Here is a 17,050-nt window from a genome sequence, read left to right on the forward strand (position 1 = left end):
TAATTCAGACCCTCCGATTCACACCACCCGTGATGTTTTTCTCACTCCTACTAGTGAATGTAATGTAACACACACCCATACAATGCGCAACACCGCGTGATGTTTTTCTCACTCCTACTAGTGAATGTAATGTAACACACACCCATACAATGCGCAACACCGCTTGATGTTTTTCTCACTCCTACTAGTGAATGTAATGTAACACACACCCATAAAATGCGCACCACCCCGCGATGTTTTTCAGAAAGCTATCCTACATTGCCACTGCATGTTCCATGACCTCCCCATTCTGACCACCCCGCGGTGCTTTTCTCCATCCTACATTGCGACTCACTGCCTATCCTAATTCAGACCCTGCGATTCTCACCACGCCGTGATGTTTTTCTCACTCCTACTAGTGAATGTAATGTAACACACACCCATACAATGCGCACCACCCCGTGATGTTTTTCTCACTCCTACTAGTGAATGCAATGTAACACACAACCATACAATGCGCACCACCCCGCGATGATTTTCAGAAACCTATCCTACATTGCCATTGCATGTTCCCTGCCCTCCCCATGCTGACCACCCCGCGGTGCTTTTCTCCATCATACATTGCACTCACTGCCTATCCTAATTCAGACCCTGTGATTCACACCACCCCGTGATGTTTTTCTCACTCCTACTAGTGAATGCAATGTAACACACACCCATACAATGCGCACCACCCCGAGATGTTTTTCTCACTCCTACTAGTGAATGTAATGTAACACACACCCATACAATGCGAACCACCCCGCGATGTTTTTCAGAAACCTATCGTACATTGCCAATGCATGTTCCCTGACCTCCCCATGCTGACCACCCCGCGGTGCTTTTCTCCATCCTACATTGCCACTCACTGCCTATCCTAATTCAGACCCTCCGATTCACACCACCCCGTGATGTTTTTCTCACTCCTACTAGTGAATGTAATGTAACACACACCCATACAATGCGCCCCACTGCGTGATGTTTTTCTCACTACTACTATTGAATGTAATGTAACACACACCCATACAATGCGCACCACCCCGTGATGTTTTTCTCACTCCTACTAGTGAATGTAATGTAACACACACCCATACAATGCGCACCACCCCGCGATTTATTTCAGAAACCTATCCTACTTTGCCACTGCATGTTCCATGACCTCCCCATTCTGACCAGCCCGGGTGCTTTTCACCATCCTACATTGCCACTCACTGCCTATCCTAATTGAGACCCTGCGATTCACACCACCCCGTGATGTTTTTCTCACTCCTACTAGTGAATGTAATGTAACACACACCCATACAATGCGCACCACCCGCGATATTTTTCAGAAAAATATCCTAAATTGCCACTGCATGATCCCTGACCTGGCCATGCTGACCACCCCGCGGTGCTTTTCTCCATCCTACATTGCCACTCAATGCCTATCCTAATTCAGACCCTCCGATTCACACCACCCGTGATGTTTTTCTCACTCCTACTAGTGAATGTAATGTAACACACACCCATACAATGCGCAACACCGCGTGATGTTTTTCTCACTCCTACTACTGAATGTAATGTAACACACACCCATACAATGCGCAACACCACTTGATGTTTTTCTCACTCCTACTAGTGAATGTAATGTAACACACACCCATAAAATGCGCACCACCCCGCGATGTTTTTCAGAAAGCTATCCTACATTGCCACTGCATGTTCCATGACCTCCCCATTCTGACCACCCCGCGGTGCTTTTCTCCATCCTACATTGCGACTCACTGCCTATCCTAATTCAGACCCTGTGATTCTCACCACGCCGTGATGTTTTTCTCACTCCTACTAGTGAATGTAATGTAACACACACCCATACAATGCGCACCACCCCGTGATGTTTTTCTCACTCCTACTAGTGAATGCAATGTAACACACAACCATACAATGCGCACCACCCCGCGATGATTTTCAGAAACCTATCCTACATTGCCATTGCATGTTCCCTGCCCTCCCCATGCTGACCACCCCGCGGTGCTTTTCTCCATCATACATTGCACTCACTGCCTATCCTAATTCAGACCCTGTGATTCACACCACCCCGTGATGTTTTTCTCACTCCTACTAGTGAATGCAATGTAACACACACCCATACAATGCGCACCACCCCGAGATGTTTTTCTCACTCCTACTAGTGAATGTAATGTAACACACACCCATACAATGCGAACCACCCCGCGATGTTTTTCAGAAACCTATCCTACATTGCCAATGCATGTTCCCTGACCTCCCCATGCTGACCACCCCGCGGTGCTTTTCTCCATCCTACATTGCCACTCACTGCCTATCCTAATTCAGACCCTCCGATTCACACCACCCCGTGATGTTTTTCTCACTCCTACTAGTGAATGTAATGTAACACACACCCATACAATGCGCCCCACTGCGTGATGTTTTTCTCACTACTACTATTGAATGTAATGTAACACACACCCATACAATGCGCACCATCCCGTGATGTTTTTCTCACTCCTACTAGTGAATGTAATGTAACACACACCCATACAATGCGCACCACCCCGCGATTTATTTCAGAAACCTATCCTACTTTGCCACTGCATGTTCCATGACCTCCCCATTCTGACCAGCCCGCGGTGCTTTTCTCCATCCTACTTTGCCACTCACTGCCTATCCTAATTCAGACCCTGCGATTCACACCACCCCGTGATGTTTTTCTCACTCCTACTAATGAATGTAATGTAACACACACCCATACAATGCGCACCACCCCGTGATGTTTTTCTCACTCCTACTAGTGAATGTAATGTAACACACACCCATACAATGTGCACCACCCCGCGATATTTTTCAGAAACCTATCCTACATTGCCACTGCATGTTCCCTGACGTCCCCATGCTGACCACCCCGCGGTGCTTTTCTCCATCCTACATTGCCACTCACTGCCTATCCTAATTCAGACCCTCCGATTCACACCACCCCGTGATGTTTTTCTCACTCCTACTAGTGAATGTAATGTAACACACACCCATACAATGCGCACCACCGCGTGATGTTTTTCTCACTCCTACTAGTGAATGTAATGTAACACACACCCATACAATGCGCACCACCCCGTGATGTTTTTCAGAAACCTATCCTACATTGCCACTGCATGTTCCATGACCTCCCCATTCTGACCACCCCGCGGGGCTTTTCCCCATCCTACATTGCAACTCACTGCCTATTCTAATTCAGACGCTCTGATTCACACCACCCCGTGATGTTTTTCTAACTCCTACTAGTGAATGTAATGTAACACAAACCCATACAATGCGCACCACCCCGTGATGTTTTGCTCACTCCTACTAGTGAATGTAATGTAACACACACACATACAATGCGCACCACCCCGTGATGTTTTTCTCACTCCTACTAGTGAATGCAATGTAACACACACCCATACAATGCGCACCACCCCGAGATGTTTTTCTCACTCCTACTAGTGAATGTAATGTAACACACACCCATACAATGCGAACCACCCCGCGATGTTTTTCAGAAACCTATCGTACATTGCCAATGCATGTTCCCTGACCTCCCCATGCTGACCACCCCGCGGTGCTTTTCTCCATCCTACATTGCCACTCACTGCCTATCCTAATTCAGACCCTCCGATTCACACCACCCCGTGATGTTTTTCTCACTCCTACTAGTGAATGTAATGTAACACACACCCATACAATGCGCCCCACTGCGTGATGTTTTTCTCACTACTACTATTGAATGTAATGTAACACACACCCATACAATGCGCACCACCCCGTGATGTTTTTCTCACTCCTACTAGTGAATGTAATGTAACACACACCCATACAATGCGCACCACCCCGCGATTTATTTCAGAAACCTATCCTACTTTGCCACTGCATGTTCCATGACCTCCCCATTCTGACCAGCCCGCGGTGCTTTTCACCATCCTACATTGCCACTCACTGCCTATCCTAATTCAGACCCTGCGATTCACACCACCCCGTGATGTTTTTCTCACTCCTACTAGTGAATGTAATGTAACACACACCCATACAATGCGCACCACCCGCGATATTTTTCAGAAAAATATCCTAAATTGCCACTGCATGATCCCTGACCTGGCCATGCTGACCACCCCGCGGTGCTTTTCTCCATCCTACATTGCCACTCAATGCCTATCCTAATTCAGACCCTCCGATTCACACCACCCGTGATGTTTTTCTCACTCCTACTAGTGAATGTAATGTAACACACACCCATACAATGCGCAACACCGCGTGATGTTTTTCTCACTCCTACTAGTGAATGTAATGTAACACACACCCATACAATGCGCAACACCACTTGATGTTTTTCTCACTCCTACTAGTGAATGTAATGTAACACACACCCATAAAATGCGCACCACCCCGCGATGTTTTTCAGAAAGCTATCCTACATTGCCACTGCATGTTCCATGACCTCCCCATTCTGACCACCCCGCGGTGCTTTTCTCCATCCTACATTGCGACTCACTGCCTATCCTAATTCAGACCCTGTGATTCTCACCACGCCGTGATGTTTTTCTCACTCCTACTAGTGAATGTAATGTAACACACACCCATACAATGCGCACCACCCCGTGATGTTTTTCTCACTCCTACTAGTGAAAGCAATGTAACACACAACCATACAATGCGCACCACCCCGCGATGATTTTCAGAAACCTATCCTACATTGCCATTGCATGTTCCCTGCCCTCCCCATGCTGACCACCCCGCGGTGCTTTTCTCCATCATACATTGCACTCACTGCCTATCCTAATTCAGACCCTGTGATTCACACCACCCCGTGATGTTTTTCTCACTCCTACTAGTGAATGCAATGTAACACACACCCATACAATGCGCACCACCCCGAGATGTTTTTCTCACTCCTACTAGTGAATGTAATGTAACACACACCCATACAATGCGAACCACCCCGCGATGTTTTTCAGAAACCTATCCTACATTGCCAATGCATGTTCCCTGACCTCCCCATGCTGACCACCCCGCGGTGCTTTTCTCCATCCTACATTGCCACTCACTGCCTATCCTAATTCAGACCCTCCGATTCACACCACCCCGTGATGTTTTTCTCACTCCTACTAGTGAATGTAATGTAACACACACCCATACAATGCGCCCCACTGCGTGATGTTTTTCTCACTACTACTATTGAATGTAATGTAACACACAGCCATACAATGCGCACCATCCCGTGATGTTTTTCTCACTCCTACTAGTGAATGTAATGTAACACACACCCATACAATGCGCACCACCCCGCGATTTATTTCAGAAACCTATCCTACTTTGCCACTGCATGTTCCATGACCTCCCCATTCTGACCAGCCCGCGGTGCTTTTCTCCATCCTACTTTGCCACTCACTGCCTATCCTAATTCAGACCCTGCGATTCACACCACCCCGTGATGTTTTTCTCACTCCTACTAATGAATGTAATGTAACACACACCCATACAATGCGCACCACCCCGTGATGTTTTTCTCACTCCTACTAGTGAATGTAATGTAACACACACCCATACAATGTGCACCACCCCGCGATATTTTTCAGAAACCTATCCTACATTGCCACTGCATGTTCCCTGACGTCCCCATGCTGACCACCCCGCGGTGCTTTTCTCCATCCTACATTGCCACTCACTGCCTATCCTAATTCAGACCCTGCGATTCACACCACCCCGTGATGTTTTTCTCACTCCTACTAGTGAATGTAATGTAACACACACCCATACAATGCGCACCACCGCGTGATGTTTTTCTCACTCCTACTAGTGAATGTAATGTAACACACACCCATACAATGCGCACCACCCCGTGATGTTTTTCAGAAACCTATCCTACATTGCCACTGCATGTTCCATGACCTCCCCATTCTGACCACCCCGCGGGGCTTTTCCCCATCCTACATTGCAACTCACTGCCTATTCTAATTCAGACGCTCTGATTCACACCACCCCGTGATGTTTTTCTAACTCCAACTAGTGAATGTAATGTAACACAAACCCATACAATGCGCACCACCCCGTGATGTTTTGCTCACTCCTACTAGTGAATGTAATGTAACACACACACATACAATGCGCACCACCCCGTGATGTTTTTCTCACTCCTACTAGTGAATGCAATGTAACACACACCCATACAATGCGCACCACCCCGAGATGTTTTTCTCACTCCTACTAGTGAATGTAATGTAACACACACCCATACAATGCGAACCACCCCGCGATGTTTTTCAGAAACCTATCGTACATTGCCAATGCATGTTCCCTGACCTCCCCATGCTGACCACCCCGCGGTGCTTTTCTCCATCCTACATTGCCACTCACTGCCTATCCTAATTCAGACCCTCCGATTCACACCACCCCGTGATGTTTTTCTCACTCCTACTAGTGAATGTAATGTAACACACACCCATACAATGCGCCCCACTGCGTGATGTTTTTGTCACTACTACTATTGAATGTAATGTAACACACACCCATACAATGCGCACCACCCCGTGATGTTTTTCTCACTCCTACTAGTGAATGTAATGTAACACACACCCATACAATGCGCACCACCCCGCGATTTATTTCAGAAACCTATCCTACTTTGCCACTGCATGTTCCATGACCTCCCCATTCTGACCAGCCCGCGGTGCTTTTCACCATCCTACATTGCCACTCACTGCCTATCCTAATTCAGACCCTGCGATTCACACCACCCCGTGATGTTTTTCTCACTCCTACTAGTGAATGTAATGTAACACACACCCATACAATGCGCACCACCCGCGATATTTTTCAGAAAAATATCCTAAATTGCCACTGCATGATCCCTGACCTGGCCATGCTGGCCACCCCGCGGTGCTTTTCTCCATCCTACATTGCCACTCAATGCCTATCCTAATTCAGACCCTCCGATTCACACCACCCGTGATGTTTTTCTCACTCCTACTAGTGAATGTAATGTAACACACACCCATACAATGCGCAACACCGCGTGATGTTTTTCTCACTCCTACTAGTGAATGTAATGTAACACACACCCATACAATGCGCAACACCACTTGATGTTTTTCTCACTCCTACTAGTGAATGTAATGTAACACACACCCATAAAATGCGCACCACCCCGCGATGTTTTTCAGAAAGCTATCCTACATTGCCACTGCATGTTCCATGACCTCCCCATTCTGACCACCCCGCGGTGCTTTTCTCCATCCTACATTGCGACTCACTGCCTATCCTAATTCAGACCCTGTGATTCTCACCACGCCGTGATGTTTTTCTCACTCCTACTAGTGAATGTAATGTAACACACACCCATACAATGCGCACCACCCCGTGATGTTTTTCTCACTCCTACTAGTGAATGCAATGTAACACACAACCATACAATGCGCACCACCCCGCGATGATTTTCAGAAACCTATCCTACATTGCCATTGCATGTTCCCTGCCCTCCCCATGCTGACCACCCCACGGTGCTTTTCTCCATCATACATTGCACTCACTGCCTATCCTAATTCAGACCCTGTGATTCACACCACCCCGTGATGTTTTTCTCACTCCTACTAGTGAATGCAATGTAACACACACCCATACAATGCGCACCACCCCGAGATGTTTTTCTCACTCCTACTAGTGAATGTAATGTAACACACACCCATACAATGCGAACCACCCCGCGATGTTTTTCAGAAACCTATCCTACATTGCCAATGCATGTTCCCTGACCTCCCCATGCTGACCACCCCGCGGTGCTTTTCTCCATCCTACATTGCCACTCACTGCCTATCCTAATTCAGACCCTCCGATTCACACCACCCCGTGATGTTTTTCTCACTCCTACTAGTGAATGTAATGTAACACACACCCATACAATGCGCCCCACTGCGTGATGTTTTTCTCACTACTACTATTGAATGTAATGTAACACACACCCATACAATGCGCACCATCCCGTGATGTTTTTCTCACTCCTACTAGTGAATGTAATGTAACACACACCCATACAATGCGCACCACCCCGCGATTTATTTCAGAAACCTATCCTACTTTGCCACTGCATGTTCCATGACCTCCCCATTCTGACCAGCCCGCGGTGCTTTTCACCATCCTACATTGCCACTCACTGCCTATCCTAATTCAGACCCTGCGATTCACACCACGCCGTGATGTTTTTCTCACTCCTACTAGTGAATGTAATGTAACACACACCCATACAATGCGCACCACCTCGTGATGTTTTTCTCACTCCTACTAGTGAATGTAATGTAACACACAACCATACAATGCGCACAACCCCGCGATGTTTTTCAGAAACCTATCCTACATTGCCATTGCATGTTCCCTGAACTCCCCATGCTGACCACCCCGCGGTGCTTTTCTCCATCCTACTTTGCCACTCACTGCCTATCCTAATTCAGACCCTGCGATTCACACCACCCCGTGATGTTTTTCTCACTCCTACTAATGAATGTAATGTAACACACACCCATACAATGCGCACCACCCCGTGATGTTTTTCTCACTCCTACTAGTGAATGTAATGTAACACACACCCATACAATGTGCACCACCCCGCGATATTTTTCAGAAACCTATCCTACATTGCCACTGCATGTTCCCTGACGTCCCCATGCTGACCACCCCGCGGTGCTTTTCTCCATCCTACATTGCCACTCACTGCCTATCCTAATTCAGACCCTCCGATTCACACCACCCCGTGATGTTTTTCTCACTCCTACTAGTGAATGTAATGTAACACACACCCATACAATGCGCACCACCGCGTGATGTTTTTCTCACTCCTACTAGTGAATGTAATGTAACACACACCCATACAATGCGCACCACCCCGTGATGTTTTTCAGAAACCTATCCTACATTGCCACTGCATGTTCCATGACCTCCCCATTCTGACCACCCCGCGGGGCTTTTCCCCATCCTACATTGCAACTCACTGCCTATTCTAATTCAGACGCTCTGATTCACACCACCCCGTGATGTTTTTCTAACTCCTACTAGTGAATGTAATGTAACACAAACCCATACAATGCGCACCACCCCGTGATGTTTTGCTCACTCCTACTAGTGAATGTAATGTAACACACACACATACAATGCGCACCACCCCTGATGTTTTTCTCACTCCTACTAGTGAATGTAATGTAACACACACCCATACAATGCGCACCACCCTGTGATGTTATTCTCACTCCTACTAGTGAATGTAATGTAACACACACCCATACAATGCGCACCACCCCGCGATGTTTTTCAGAAAGCTATCCTACATTGCCACTGCATGTTCCATGACCTCCCCATTCTGACCACCCCGCGGTGCTTTTCTCCATCCTACATTGCCACTCACTGCCTATCCTAATTCAGACCCTGCGATTCTCACCACGCCGTGATGTTTTTCTCACTCCTACTAGTGAATGTAATGTAACACACACCCATACAATGCGCACCACCCCGTGATGTTTTTCTCACTCCTACTAGTGAATGCAATGTAACACACAACCATACAATGCGCACCACCCCGCGATGATTTTCAGAAACCTATCCTACATTGCCATTGCATGTTCCCTGCCCTCCCCATGCTGACCACCCCGCGGTGCTTTTCTCCATCATACATTGCACTCACTGCCTATCCTAATTCAGACCCTGTGATTCACACCACCCCGTGATGTTTTTCTCACTCCTACTAGTGAATGCAATGTAACACACACCCATACAATGCGCACCACCCCGAGATGTTTTTCTCACTCCTACTAGTGAATGTAATGTAACACACACCCATACAATGCGAACCACCCCGCGATGTTTTTCAGAAACCTATCCTACATTGCCAATGCATGTTCCCTGACCTCCCCATGCTGACCACCCCGCGGTGCTTTTCTCCATCCGACATTGCCACTCACTGCCTATCCGAAATCAGACCCTCCGATTCACACCACCCCGTGATGTTTTTCTCACTCCTACTAGTGAATGTTATGTAACACACACCCATACAATGTGAACCACCCCGCTATATTTTTCAGAAACCTATCCTACATTGCCACAGCATGTTCCCTGACGTCCACATGCTGACCACCCCGCGGTGCTTTTCTCCATCCTACATTGCCACTCACTGCCTATTCTAATTCAGACCCACCGATTCACACCACCCCGTGATGTTTTTCTCACTCCTACTAGTGAATGTAATGTAACACACACCCATACAATGCGCACCACCCCGCGATATTTTTCAGAAAAATATCCTACATTGCCACTGCATGTTCCCTGACCTCCCCATGCTGACCACCCCGCGGTGCTTTTCTCCATCCTACATTGCCACTCACTGCCTTTCCTAATTCAGTACCTCCGATTCACACCACCCCGTGATGTTTTTCTCACTCCTACTAGTGAATGTAATGTAACACACACCCATACAATGTACACCACCGCGTGATGTTTTTCTCACTCCTACTAGTGAATGTAATGTAACACACACCCATACAATGCGCACCACCCCGCGATGTTTTTCAGAAACCTATCCTACATTGCCACTGCATGTTCCATGACCTCCCCATTCTGACCAATCCGAGGGGCTTTTCCCCATCCTACATTGCCACTCACTGCCTATCCTAATTCAGACGCTCTGATTCACACCACCCCGTGATGTTTTTCTAACTCCTACTAGTGAATGTAATGTAACACAAACCCATACAATGCGCACCACCCCGTGATGTTTTGCTCACTCCTACTTGTGAATGTAATGTAACACACACACATACAATGCGCACCACCCCTGATGTTTATCTCACTCCTACTAGTGAATGTAATGTAACACACACCCATACAATGCGCACCACCCCGCGATGTTTTTCAGAAACCTATCCTAATTTGCCACTGCATGTTCCCTGACCTCCCCATGCTGACGGACCCGCAGTGCTTTTCTCCATCCTTCATTGCCACTCACTGCCTATCCTAATTCAAACCCTCCAATTCACACCACCTCGTGATGTTTTTCTCACTCCTACTAGTGAATGTAATGTAACACACAACCATACAATGCGCACCACCCCGTGATGTTTTTCAGAAACCTATCTTACATTGCTATTGCATATTCCCTGACCTCCCCATGCTAACCACCCCGCGGTGCTTTTCTCCATCCTACATTGCCACTCACTGCCTATCCTAATTGAGGCCCTGCGATTCACACCACCCCGTGATGTTTTTCTCACTCCTACTAGTGAATGTAATGTAACACACACCCATACAATGCGCACTACCCCGTGATGTTTTTCTCACTCCTACTAGTGAATGTAATGTAACACACACCCATACAATGTGCACCACCCCGCGATGTTTTTCAGAAACCTATCCTATATTGCCACAGCATGTTCCCTGACCTCCCCATGCTGACCACCCTGCGGTGCTTTTCTCCATCCTACATTGCCACTCACTGCCTATCCTAATTCAGACCCTCCAATTCACACCACCCCGTGATGTTTTTCTCACTCCTACTAGTGAATGTAATGTAACACACACCCATACAATGTGCATCACCCCGTGATATTTTTCAGAAAACTATCGTTCCTTGCCACTGCATGTTCCCTGACCTCCCCATGCTGACCACCCCGTGGTGCTTTTCTCCATCCTACATTGCCACTCACTGCCTATCCTAATTCAGACCCTCCGATTCACACCACCCCGTGATGTTTTTCTCACTCCTACTAGTGAATGTAATGTAACACACACCCATACAATGCGCACCACCCCGCGATATTTTTCAGAAACCTATCCTACATTGCCACTGCATGTTACCTGACATCCCCATGCTGACCACACCGCGGTGCTTTTCTCCATCCTACATTGCCACTCACTGCCTATACTAATTCAGACCCTCCGATTCACACAACCCCGTGATGTTTTTCTCACTCCTACTAGTGAATGTAATGTAACACACACCCATACAATGCGCACCACCGCGTGATGTTTTTCTCACTCCTACTAGTGAATGTAATGTAACACACACCCATGCAATGCGCACCACCCCGTGATGTTTTTCTCACTCCTACTAGTGAATGTAATGTAACACACACCCATACAATGCGCACCACCCCGCGATGTTTTTCAGAAACCTATCCTACATTGCCACTGCATGTTCCCTGAGCTCCCCATTCTGACCAGCCCGCGGTGCTTTTCTCCATCCTACATTGCCACTCACTGCCTATCCTAATTCAGACCCTGCGATTCACACCACCCCGTGATGTTTTTCTCACTCCTACTAGTGAATGTAATGTAACACACACCCATACAATGCGCACCACCCCGTGATGATTTTCTCACTCCTACTAGTGAATCTAATGGAACACACAACCATACAATGCGCACCACCCGCGATGTTTTTCAGAAACCTATCCTACATTGCCATTGCATGTTCCCTGACCTCCCCTTGCTGACCACCCCGCGGTGCTTTTCTCCATCCTACATTGCCACTCACTGCCTATCATAATTCAGACCCTGCAATTCACACCACCCCATGATGTTTTTCTCACTCCTACTAGTGAATGTAATGTAACACACACCCATACAATGCGCACCACCCCGTGATGTTTTCCTCACTCCTACTAGTGAATGTAATGTAACACACACCCATACAATGCGCACCACCCCGCGATGTTTTTCAGAAACCTATCCTACATTGCCAATGCATGTTCCCTGACCTCCCCATGCTGACCACCCCGGGGTGCTTTTCTCCATCCGACATTGCCACTCACTGCCTATCCTAAATCAGACCCTCCGATTCACACCACCCCGTGATGTTTTTCTCACTCCTACTAGTGAATGTTATGTAACACACACCCATACAATGTGCACCACCCAGCGATATTTTTCAGAAACCTATCCTACATTGCCACTGCATGTTCCCTGATGTCCCCATGCTGACCACCCCGCGGTGCTTTTCTCCATCCTACATTGCCACTCACTGCCTATCCTAATTCAGACCCTCCGATTCACACCACCCCGTGATGTTTTTCTCACTCCTACAAGTGAATGTAATGTAACACACACCCATACAATGCGCAACGCCCCGCGATAGTTTTCAGAAAAATATCCTACATTGCCACTGCATGTTCCCTGACCTGGCCATGCTGACCACCCCGCGGGGCTTTTCTCCTTCCTTCAGTGCCACTCACTGCCTATCCTAATTCAGACCCTCCGATTCACACCACCCCGTGATGTTTTTCTCACTCCTACTAGTGAATGTAATGTAACACACACCCATACAATGCGCACCACCGCGTGATTTTTTTCTCACTCCTACTAGTGAATGTAATGTAACACACACCCATACAATGCGCACCACCCCGTGATGTTTTTCTCACTCCTACTAGTGAATGTAATGTAACACACACCCATACAATGCGCACCACCCCGCGATGTTTCTCAGAAACCTATCCTATATTGCCACTGCATGTTCCATGACCTCCCCATTCTGACCACCGCGCGCTGCTTTTCTCCATCCTACATTGCCACTCACTGCCTATCCTAATTCAGACGCTCTGATTCACACCACCCCGTGATGTTTTTCTCACTCCTACTAGTGAATGTGAATGTAACACACACCCATACTATGCGCACCACCCCGCGATGTTTTTCAGAAACCTATCCTACTTTGCCATTGCATGTTCCCTGACCTCCCCATGCTGACGGACCCACGGTGCTTTTCTCCATCCTTCATTGCCACTCACTGCCTATCCTAATTCAGACCCTCCAATTCACACCTCCACGTGATGTTTTTCTCACTCCTACTAGTGAATGTAATGTAACACACAACCATACAATGCGCACCACCCCGCGATGTTTTTCAGAAACCTATCCTACATTGCCATTGCATGTTCCCTGACCTCCCCATGCTGACCACCCCGCGGTGCTTTTCTCCATCCTTCATTGCCACTCACTGCCTATCCTAATTCAGACCCTCCGATTCACACCACCCCGTGATGTTTTTCTCACTCCTACTAGTGAATGTAATGCAACACACACCCATACAATGCGCACCACCACGCGATATTTTTCAGAAACCTATCCTACATTGCCACTGCATGTTCCCTGACGTCCCCATGCTGACCACCCCGCGGTGCTTTTCTCCATCCTACATTGCCACTCACTGCCTATCCTAATTCAGGCCCTGCGATTCACACCACCCCGTGATGTTTTTCTCACTCCTACTAGTGAATGTAATGTAACGCACACCCATACAATGCGCACCACCCCGTGATATTTTTCTCACTCCTACTAGTGAATGTAATGTAACAGACACCCATACAATGCGCACCATCCCGCGATGTTTTTCAGAAACTTATCCTACATTGCCACTGCATGTTCCCTGACGTCCCCATGCTGACCACCCCGCGGTGCTTTTCTCCATCCTTCATTGCCACTCACTGCCTATCCTAATTCAGACCCTCCGATTCACACAACCCCGTGATGTTTTTCTCACTCCTACTGGTGAATATAACGTAACACACACCCATACAATGCGCAGCACCCCGCGATATTTTTCAAAAACCTATCCTACATTGCCACTGCATGTTCCCTGACCTCCCCATGCTGACCACCCCGCGGTGCTTTTCTGCATCCTACATTGCCACTCACTGCCTATCCTAATTCAGACCCTCCGATTCACACCACCCCGTGATGTTTTTCTCACTCCTATTAGTGAATGTAATGTAACACACACCCATACCATGCGCACTACCCCGTGATGTTTTTCTCACTCCTACTAGTGAATGTAATGTAACACAAACCCATACAATGCGCACCACCCTGCGATGATTTTCTGAAAACTATCCTACATTGCCACTGCAAGTTCCCTGACCTCCCCATGCTGACCAGCCCGCGGTGCTTTTCTCCATCCGACATTGCCACTCACTGCCTATCCTAAATCAGACCCTCCGATTCACACCACCCCGTGATGTTTTTCTCACTCCTACTAGTGAATGTTATGTAACACACACCCATACAATGTGAACCATCACGCGATGTTTTTCAGAAACCTATCCTACATTGCCACTGCATGTTCCCTGACGTCCCCATGCTGACCACCCTGCGGTGCTTTTCTCCATCCTACATTGACACTCACTGCCTATCCTAATTCAGACCCTCCGATTCACACCACCCCGTGATGTTTTTCTCACTCCTACTAGTGAATGTAATGTAACACACACCCATACAATGCGCACCACCCCGCGATGTTTTTCAGAAACCTATCCTACATTGCCAATGCATGTTCCCTGACCTCCCCATGCTGACCACCCCGCGGTGCTTTTCTCCATCCGACATTGCCACTCACTGCCTATCCTAAATCAGACCCTCCGATTCACACCACGCCGTGATGTTTTTCTCACTCCTACTAGTGAATGTAATGTAACACACACCCATACAATGCGCAACACCACTTGATGTTTTTCTCACTCCTACTAGTGAATGTAATGTAACACACACCCATAAAATGCGCACCACCCCGCGATGTTTTTCAGAAAGCTATCCTACATTGCCACTGCATGTTCCATGACCTCCCCATTCTGACCACCCCGCGGTGCTTTTCTCCATCCTACATTGCGACTCACTGCCTATCCTAATTCAGACCCTGTGATTCTCACCACGCCGTGATGTTTTTCTCACTCCTACTAGTGAATGTAATGTAACACACACCCATACAATGCGCACCACCCCGTGATGTTTTTCTCACTCCTACTAGTGAATGCAATGTAACACACAACCATACAATGCGCACCACCCCGCGATGATTTTCAGAAACCTATCCTACATTGCCATTGCATGTTCCCTGCCCTCCCCATGCTGACCACCCCGCGGTGCTTTTCTCCATCATACATTGCACTCACTGCCTATCCTAATTCAGACCCTGTGATTCACACCACCCCGTGATGTTTTTCTCACTCCTACTAATGAATGCAATGTAACACACACCCATACAATGCGCACCACCCCGAGATGTTTTTCTCACTCCTACTAGTGAATGTAAGGTAACACACACCCATACAATGCGAACCACCCCGCGATGTTTTTCAGAAACCTATCCTACATTGCCAATGCATGTTCCCTGACCTCCCCATGCTGACCACCCCGCGGTGCTTTTCTCCATCCTACATTGCCACTCACTGCCTATCCTAATTCAGACCCTCCGATTCACACCACCCCGTGATGTTTTTCTCACTCCTACTAGTGAATGTAATGTAACACACACCCATACAATGCGCCCCACTGCGTGATGTTTTTCTCACTACTACTATTGAATGTAATGTAACACACACCCATACAATGCGCACCATCCCGTGATGTTTTTCTCACTCCTACTAGTGAATGTAATGTAACACACACCCATACAATGCGCACCACCCCGCGATTTATTTCAGAAACCTATCCTACTTTGCCACTGCATGTTCCATGACCTCCCCATTCTGACCAGCCCGCGGTGCTTTTCACCATCCTACATTGCCACTCACTGCCTATCCTAATTCAGACCCTGCGATTCACACCACCCCGTGATGTTTTTCTCACTCCTACTAGTGAATGTAATGTAACACACACCCATACAATGCGCACCACCTCGTGATGTTTTTCTCACTCCTACTAGTGAATGTAATGTAACACACAACCATACAATGCGCACAACCCCGCGATGTTTTTCAGAAACCTATCCTACATTGCCATTGCATGTTCCCTGACCTCCCCATGCTGACCACCCCGCGGTGCTTTTCTCCATCCTACTTTGCCACTCACTGCCTATCCTAATTCAGACCCTGCGATTCACACCACCCCGTGATGTTTTTCTCACTCCTACTAATGAATGTAATGTAACACACACCCATACAATGCGCACCACCCCGTGATGTTTTTCTCACTCCTACTAGTGAATGTAATGTAACACACACCCATACAATGTGCACCACCCCGCGATATTTTTCAG

This window comes from Cavia porcellus, unplaced genomic scaffold, assembly GCF_034190915.1.
Source record: "Cavia porcellus strain 051 isolate PalLab524CR breed Dunkin Hartley unplaced genomic scaffold, mCavPor4.1 scaffold_39, whole genome shotgun sequence".
Lineage (NCBI taxonomy): Eukaryota > Metazoa > Chordata > Mammalia > Rodentia > Caviidae > Cavia > Cavia porcellus.